We start from the raw sequence: 8,360 nt of genomic DNA on the forward strand, positions 1-8,360 counted from the left end.
TTTCCCACAGGGATTTATTACCATTTAAGGAAATTCTCATTAGGCCAGAGTTACATACTTCTGAATTGTCTTTTTTATTGTGTAACTATGCCTATTTGAAGAAAAAGCCATGTGCTAATACAGAACAGAAACTATTCCTTAGTAGTAATAATTAAAGAGATTGAGAGCCAATAACAAGAGACCTAAAAATCTCTTAGGAGATTAATAGTATCCAAATTGTATCCAAATATATTAAAGACTGCCATATAATAGAACAATTACCATTGCAGTTTACTAGTTCAAAGAACAAAATAAGATCTTTTTACTTTTAATCAGAGACATGTTTTTCATGTTCAATTTTTCTAAGGACAAAATGGACTGCCATGGAAAGCAGAAGCTTCCCCAGAACTAAAGTGAATGACACAGTAACATACTGTAGATGTGTTATTCCAGCAGATGTGTTATTTAGGCAATTCCAGCATTAGATGGGTGCTTAAAGTATTTTAATATTTTATTTAAATTCAATTTGCCAACATATAACATCCCATCAAGTGCCATCCTTAGTGCCCATCACCCAGTTACCCCAACTACTTAAAGTATTTTTATTTATTTATTTATTTTTTTACCATTAAAGTATTTTTAAAATCACTCCTGTAGTTTATTCCTTCTTTCATTCAAATAACTATCGAGAACTAGCCACATACACAGTGTGGTCCTCAGAACTGAGGGTATACCTAAAAAAAAAAAAAAAAAAAAAAAAAAGAACTGAGGGTATAACAACAAACAGAAACAAGCAATTTCCTCACGGAGCTTAAATTGTGATGGGATAGGTACATAATAAACAAATAACTACTGAAATGTCACAAAGTAGTGGCAAATGTAAAGTGAAGCTGGGTAAAGAGCTCAAGCAATGGAGTAAGAGAAGGAACTATTGACAGGATCGTCAGGAAAGGCCTCTCTAGTCAATGAGATCATCATTCTATCTACTAAACTTCTAAAGATTTATTTATTTATTTTTGATAGACAGAGAGAGAGAGAGAGAGAGAGAGAGAGAGAGAGGCAGAGACACAGGAGGAGGGAGAAGTAGGCTCCATGCCGGGAACCCGACGTGGGACTCAATCCCGGGACTCCAGGATCCCGCCCTGGGCCAAAAGCAGGCGCCAAACCACTGAGCCACCCAGGGATCCCTAAACTTCTAAATCTTGAATCTCGGTCTCTTAAGGTTATCATTTTTCTTCCTTATGTTAATTATCCTCCAACTGGTTTAATCTTTAACTCCTAAATGGAGAATAATTTTAACTTTTAAACCCAGAAAAACTTAGCAGTAAATCTATTATAGTATAATTTATAGGCAGGATGTGCCTGATACTTAAAATTTCATTTAGAACCATTTTGTGAGCATCTTCATAGATCTTATATACACTTCTCTTTCCCCACCAAATAATACTTTGTAATATCTGGGCTCAGTCCTGTCTTAATAATCTGAAATTGTTATTTCTTTGAGGAGGGGGCATAAACATTTATCTAAATCTCTTGCCCATCTCAAGAAAGTTTTATTTCCTCTTCATCTATGCCATTCTTTTTATTTTATGAATAAATAACAATTCCTGATATTTAATTGGACACTTTTGTTTCATGACATACATTTTGATGCTAACACTTAATCACATCTACTACTGGACAAAGGTAAAAAAAAAAAAAAAAAGAAGTAGTATTATACACCAAGCTTCAAAGCTAAGAGAAAGACAAGCAATTAGATTATAGACCCAAATTAGACGCATACTTTAAAAAAACCCTATGACCTTAATTTTTTAATTTTTCTGTCTGCTTTCCTTCCTTTCCTTCCTCCTTTTCAACTAGTATTTCTTTATAGTTGAGGTATAGGAACATATTTGGAGGGTCACAGGGTTATAAAAGACCACTAGGATTAAAAAAAAAAGTTTTGTTAACATAATGTACTAACAATTTGTAACTTTCTAATCATAGATTCATAGAGTCATATGTTGTAAAGAGGTAAAAATCACCTTAGAAACCATTAATTTTCCTCAAACCCATGCCACCAACAATACTTTGCAGAAACAGTCTCAGCAAGGAAAAATTAATTGTGTAAAATCATGTACTCATTTCTATAATCAAATAATGAATGGGATTCAGTTCAAGATGTGAGAACAGCACAATTCCCTATTTTGCTCTTGATCCTGGTCACGCTAAAGTTACAGGGAAAATAATTAAATAAAAATTAGCAGTACTAGAAAAAAAAAAAAACAGATTCTGATGACAGTTTGAGAGAAGACTAGAAGAGAAAAAGCAGACAGGATCTGATCATTGGGGAAATCACGCAGGGAAACTATGGCCTCAACTATCCTTAGTAGAAGGAAAGGGGATCTGGTTTTCCAAGGGATTTTCAAGGGTTCTCCATGCTCAGAGTTACAAAAAGCATGACTAGACTGTACAAAATACCAGAGTAATTAATTATAGAATCACACTGGAAAAGGCAAGACAACTAATTCTTACTCCTCTTCATTAGGAGTAAGGAGCAAATAGTGATGAGACCTACAGATAAAATCTAAGAGCTCTTCACATACCTATCCAGTCACATGCCTGTAGTTTCTGGCTCCTCTCACTGCTTCCTGACATGGATGAAATATATGAAATATATGAAAAATGTTGTTTGTAAAGATATAGAGGTCCCAGTGGATACACATTCAATTCCTGAGAATGACCAGAAGTAAAGATTTTGATTATTTGTTTATACTTCTCTATTTAAAAATTCTTAAGGTCATCTATTTGTAAGTTTAATGAATACTAAAAAAGAAAAATATAAGCTCACATGGGGATATATTATTTTAAACTGAACATGATGCAGATTTTATATTATTGATAAAGAATTTTAGGGATCAGAAACAAAACAGTTGAAAAATGGTCATTATTGGAAAATGAGTTAAATAAGGTAAATGTTCATATCTTTTTCTATCTGCTTAACATACAATGGTCCTAAATTGATGTTTCTGTACTTATGACTACAATACAAAGCAATGTCTTTCAAAGTTGTGTTTATGCAACACAAAAGGAAATGCAAATCTGTCAGTTAACAGATTTTTAAAAATCAATGTGAATAAACAAACAAGTAGATGAAAACTCTTTTTAAAAACTTAACTGAGACAGTAAATTTATTTCAGGTGTGTTCTCAATAACAGTATTTCACTTATGCTCTGAAGACAAAGCCAAGCTCTTTACCTTTGCAAAAAAAAAACTCAGCTCCTTAAGAAAAAAATTGAAATTGATCTCTTTCCTCTAATTTTATTAAAATTTTAATTTCTTGTAGTTAAAATTTAGGCATATAAAAACTGCAGTAATAGCCTAATAAATATGGCTTTATATGGGTTATCCATATATATGTGTTTTTAAGATGCATGATAGGGCCCTCTTTAAGATACCATCATATTGGTTTAAAAATATTTGTCTTCATTTTAAGCTGGAAGTGGGAAAATCTCCCACAGAGAAAGGGTAGCATGTCCATAAAATAACAGAGTATTAACAGAAGGTACTTATATAAGTCATTCTAAACTGATTTTAGTTCTATTATTTAGTTAATACCTTTAAAATGCAATACAGAAATAAAGCACTTGGTTTTCATAAAATAAAAATTTCAGGTATGCACTACTGAATAATTTCTATTTGATTTCTTGGTATTAAGAACAAATAATTGATTTTAGGCAAATTGTTAAACCAATATAAACCCCACTTCTGTTTGTAGTGAAGGTAAGAGACTTTGAAGACCCTAGAGAGGGAAACTGATCACTCATACGTTGCTGGGAATATAAAACCGTGGGGATATAAAATGGTACAGTCACTCTGGAAAACATGCTAGGCATTTCTGTTGCATTAAATTAGCAACCATCAAAGACCCAGCAATCACAATTCTACACTTACCACAGAAATGAAAGCCTAGGTTCTTGCAAAAACTGGCACAGGAATGTTCACAGCAGCATGTTCTGTGACAGCCAAAAACGAGAAACAACCCAAATGTCCTTTTAAAGGGTGAATGGTTAAACTGACTGTGGCAACCCATACCGTAAATATTATTCAGCAAATAAGAAGGAGACAGAGTATTGACACATTTGTACCACTGGGAAACTCACTTCCCAAAGCAGAACACAGGTGGTTAGGGTTTATAAAGAGGACACTCTGAATGAATCTCCAGAGAAAGATGTCGAAGGAAAAATTTAGTTCCCCAAAGATATATACTATAAGTTTTCATGTATAGAGAATTCTCGAAATAGCAGAATTCTGGAAATGGGGAACAGCTTGGTAGTTGCCAGGCAGTACCGTAATGGGGCAGGAGGGAGGTGATACAGCGATGAAAAGGCAATCAGAGGGATCCTTGCAGTGAGGAAATGAGCTGTGCATACGGAGGTCCGGATCCTGGCCGTGACGCTGTACTGCAATTTTCCAGGAAAGTGAGTAAAATGGTACATGAGAATATTCCTATATAATTTCTTACAAATGCGTGACAATCCACAGTGAGATGACAACCGTGGTTTAAAGAAAAGAAAAAAAAAAAATAGAGAGTTGAACCCTCTAGTATTTGAACGGGACCTGACTATTCGGCCAATCACTGCTTGGAAATGTTGGTGGTGGATCAATCCCCACCAGCTCCTCCCTCAGGAATGTCATCTCTCCCCCAGTGGAGACGTTCGCCAAATGCTGCAAGGACAGGAGCTGTGCTTAGGGGCTTAGGGGCACCCAGACATCAGTGAAGAAATTCCAAGCAGAGGTGGAAATGGCATACATAAAGCAAGAGCCAGAAAGTGAAGAGGAATCCCAAAGGCCACAGGCGGGCCCAAGAGAGACACATGATAACGCCACGAGAGCGCGGCGGATGTGCGCCCAAGTGCGGAATGACAGCTCTCCCAACCCAAGGCGCTCGGAAGCGCGCGCACTCTGGGACCCACGGATGCGAACGCGCACCTTACAGGTCGGCGCGGCGGGTCCCCCGGGGCTCTGCGCTTCCCCTCTGCCCGCACAGGCGTCTCAGTGGCTCAAAGACCGTGTCCGGGGCCAAGGTCGACCCACCACCTCCCTTCTTGCTGCTCAGGCCCCAGCGTCACGCGCAAACCCACCCAGCACACCTGCCCACCCACTGCCTCTCTTTCAGGCGCGCTTCTGCCCTTCCCCTGACTGTCTCCCTACCTGCCCTGGGCAGAAGCCGGAAGTAGGCCGGCCGGCCGCCATGCCCGCCTCCGCGGGGGCCTATCTGTGGGCCTGCAACGCCCTGCGGCCTGTGGGGGCCATGGCACCTCGGGGCACCACAGGGACCTGCTGCTCCACTATCTGCTCTCACCAGGGGGCTGAAGGCCAAGGGTGCGCTGAGGGGCGAGCGGGAGGGAGGTACGGCCGCAGCCCCACGGGGCTCGGCTCTGCCCACCGCCCGTGGCGGTCCCGCTTCCTCTCGCGTGAGTACGCGGCGCGTGCGTGGAGAGGGCGCCTGGAGGGGCTGCCGTGGGGCACGCACGCCGGACGTGGGCGTCACGGCCTCGCGCCTCGGGGGCGCTTCCTGCTGGGGCCGGGACTTCCGGCGGGGCTGCGGGGAGCCGCTGCGGGACGGCGCTGCAGGCCGGTCGGCGCGGCTTCGACGTGCGGACCTACACGGGCGCCCACGGCACGCGGCCTGCGGGGCAGCACCGGCGGACGGAAGCTGGCGCTGGGACGCGGGCGCGCCGCCACCTCTTCCAGCGGCGGCTCGCTCGCCTGGCGCGCGGACTGCTCTGCGGACAGCCCCTGGGCTGATGGACCACGACCGGCCCTGCCCGCGGACGCCCGGGCCCGGGACACGGGGAGGACCCAGGAACCGGCTTTGACCCGGCTCTCAGGCACGTGGCCCCAGGGCAGCCTCAGTGTCCACCTGCCGCCTGCGCGCATGGGCTCCTCTGAGCCATCTGTCCAGCGTGGGCAGCTCTCCAGGGACCCTGGAATGTGTGCACGTGTTTACTGGAGGAGCAAGCTGGACGACTGGCCCCGAGCCGCGGCTCACAGAGCCTGTTCCCAGCGCCGGGGCCGAGGGTCCCCTAGGCCGCCCCCCGCCCGGCGTGCAGAAGCCCGCGCAGGCGCAGGACCAGGGCGCACCTAGAGGCAAGGCCTGGCCCGCGTGGTCCGTGGGCCGGATGGACCGTCCAGCTGCTCCCGCTCAGACCTGACCTTCAGCAGCGCTGCCTGGTGAGGACGTCGTAGGCCTCTTACTCTCGCGGGTGAATAGCCTCGCACATCCTTCATTGCCAGAGCCTTTACCCCATTTCTTGGTGAGAGGGCAAAAACTCAAACCACCACCCCTTAGCATTCTCCTCTTAGCATTTGTGCAGAAATGAACTCTCAATAAAAAAGCACACACAGGGGGATCCCTGGGGGGCTCAGCGGTTTGGCATCCGCCTTTGACCCAGGGCGTGACCCTGGAGACCCGGAATCAAGTCCCGCATCAGGCTCCCTGCATGGAGCCTGCTTCTACCTCTGCCTCTCTCATGAATAAATAAATATAATCTTAAAAAAAAAAAAAATACGGGCACACACACACACAATTAAGCCTTATCTGAATGTATCTTCAAACAGTATTCTCCATAGACTTCCCCCCCGCCAAAAAAAGTAAAAATTTTGATCCTTAACATTTACTAAACCACTTCTATTAACACTAGTTTTACATACTTTTATAGAATTTAATCCCCAAAGCTTTTACCATAACTTGTCTTGCATATTCTTTAATTAAATCCATTTGTGTTTCAACATAACATTTATTCTTAAAAAAAAAAAAAAAAGCATTCCATTCACTAACACAGGAATTTTTTTTTTCTGTTTGAAACATAATCTCTGCTCTCAAACTCATCAAATGCCTAGCACAAATTTTAAAAATAGACTTTCTTTTTAGGGAAATTTTAAATTCATAGCAAAATTGAGAGGAAAGTGTTCCCATACACGGCCTCCCACACTATCAGCATCCCACACCAAGGTGGTACATTTGTTACCTTTTATGAAACTACACAGACACATCATTATCTCCCAAAGTCCATTTTTTACACTTGGTTCGCTCTTAGTGTTGTATACTCTATGGGTTTTGACAGATGCATAATGACATATATTCACCATTATAGTATCATACAGAAGTTTCACTGCCCTACAATTCCTCTCTGCTCCATGTCCTCATACCAGCCCCTTCCCCAACCCCTGGCAACTACCTACCTATAACTGTCTTCATACTTTGCTTCTTCTATAATGTTGTAAGTTGGAATCATACAGTAATTAGCATTTGCAGATTGGCTTTTTCACTTAATATGCGCTGAAGATTCTTGTCTTTTCATAGCTTAATACCTATTTCTTTTTATTGTCTAATACTATTTAAGTGTTGGGGTGTATCATTTTTTATCCATTTTTTATCCATTCACCTACTAAAGGACATCTTAATTGCTTCCAAGTTTGGGCAATTATAAATAAAGCTGCTTTAAATATACATGTGCAGGTTTCTGTGTGGATACAGGTTTTCAGCTCCTTTGGGTAAATTTCAAAGAATGTGATTGCTAGGTCAAGTTGTAAGAGTACGTTTAGGTTTGTAGGAAACTGCCGAATTGTCTTCCAAAGTGGTTGTACCATTTTGCATCCCCAACAGCAATGAATGAGAGTTCCTGTCGCTCCACATCCTTGCCATCACTTTATGTGTCAGTGTTTTGGATACTCACCATTTTAATAGGTATGTAGTAGTATTTTGTTGTTTCAATCTGCAGTTTCCTAATAATATGATATTAAACATCTTTTCATATGCTTATTTGCCATCTGTAGACCTTCTTTGGTGAGGTATCTGTTCTGATCTTTTGTTCATTATTAATCAATTGTTTTCTTATTGTTGACTCTTAATGGTTTCTTGTGTATTTTGGATGACAGTATCTAATCAGATATGTCTTTTAGAGATATTTTCTCTCAGTCTATGGCTTGTCTTATTCTGAGAGCATCTTTTGCAGAGCAGAAGTTTTGATGAAGTTTAATTTTAATGAAGTCCAGCTTACCAATTGTTTCAATGATCATGCCTCTTGCGTTGTATGTAATAAGTTCCCACCAAACCCAAGGTCATCTAGATTCTCTCCTGTGTTACTTTCTAGGAGTTTTTCCCCCCGTTTTCTGAGGTTTTTACATTTGTTTTGTTGTTTATTTAGTTTTACAATTTACATTTAGGTCTGTGAGTTAATATATTTGAGCTTTTATTTGTGAAGGATGTAAAGTCTGTGCCTGGATTCATTTTTTGTTTTGGTGATTCTGGGACTTTTGCTCCTCCATATAAACTTTAGAATCATTTTGTCAATACCCACAAATAGCCTTCTGGAATTTTCATTGGAATGGCACTG

The 8,360-nt window shown here is 41.6% G+C and overlaps 1 long non-coding RNA gene across 8 annotated transcripts in view; it reads right to left on the reverse strand.

Moving 5' to 3' along the window:
- The window catches only part of LOC102154178, a 199,163-nt gene extending 193,729 nt beyond the window's left edge, over positions 1-5,434 (reverse strand). For 7 of the 8 annotated variants that reach the window (XR_005385351.1, XR_005385346.1, XR_005385345.1 and 4 more), the window contains exon 1: positions 5,173-5,423. This is a non-coding gene — a long non-coding RNA (uncharacterized LOC102154178). Of the gene's footprint in view, positions 1-5,172 lie in introns of all 8 variants that reach the window. The other variant, XR_005385350.1, reaches the window with a different exon arrangement.
- Positions 5,435-8,360: the final 2,926 nt, after the last annotated feature.

The sequence above is a fragment of the Canis lupus genome, chromosome 37, assembly GCF_011100685.1.
Source record: "Canis lupus familiaris isolate Mischka breed German Shepherd chromosome 37, alternate assembly UU_Cfam_GSD_1.0, whole genome shotgun sequence".
Taxonomy (NCBI): Eukaryota; Metazoa; Chordata; class Mammalia; order Carnivora; family Canidae; genus Canis; species Canis lupus.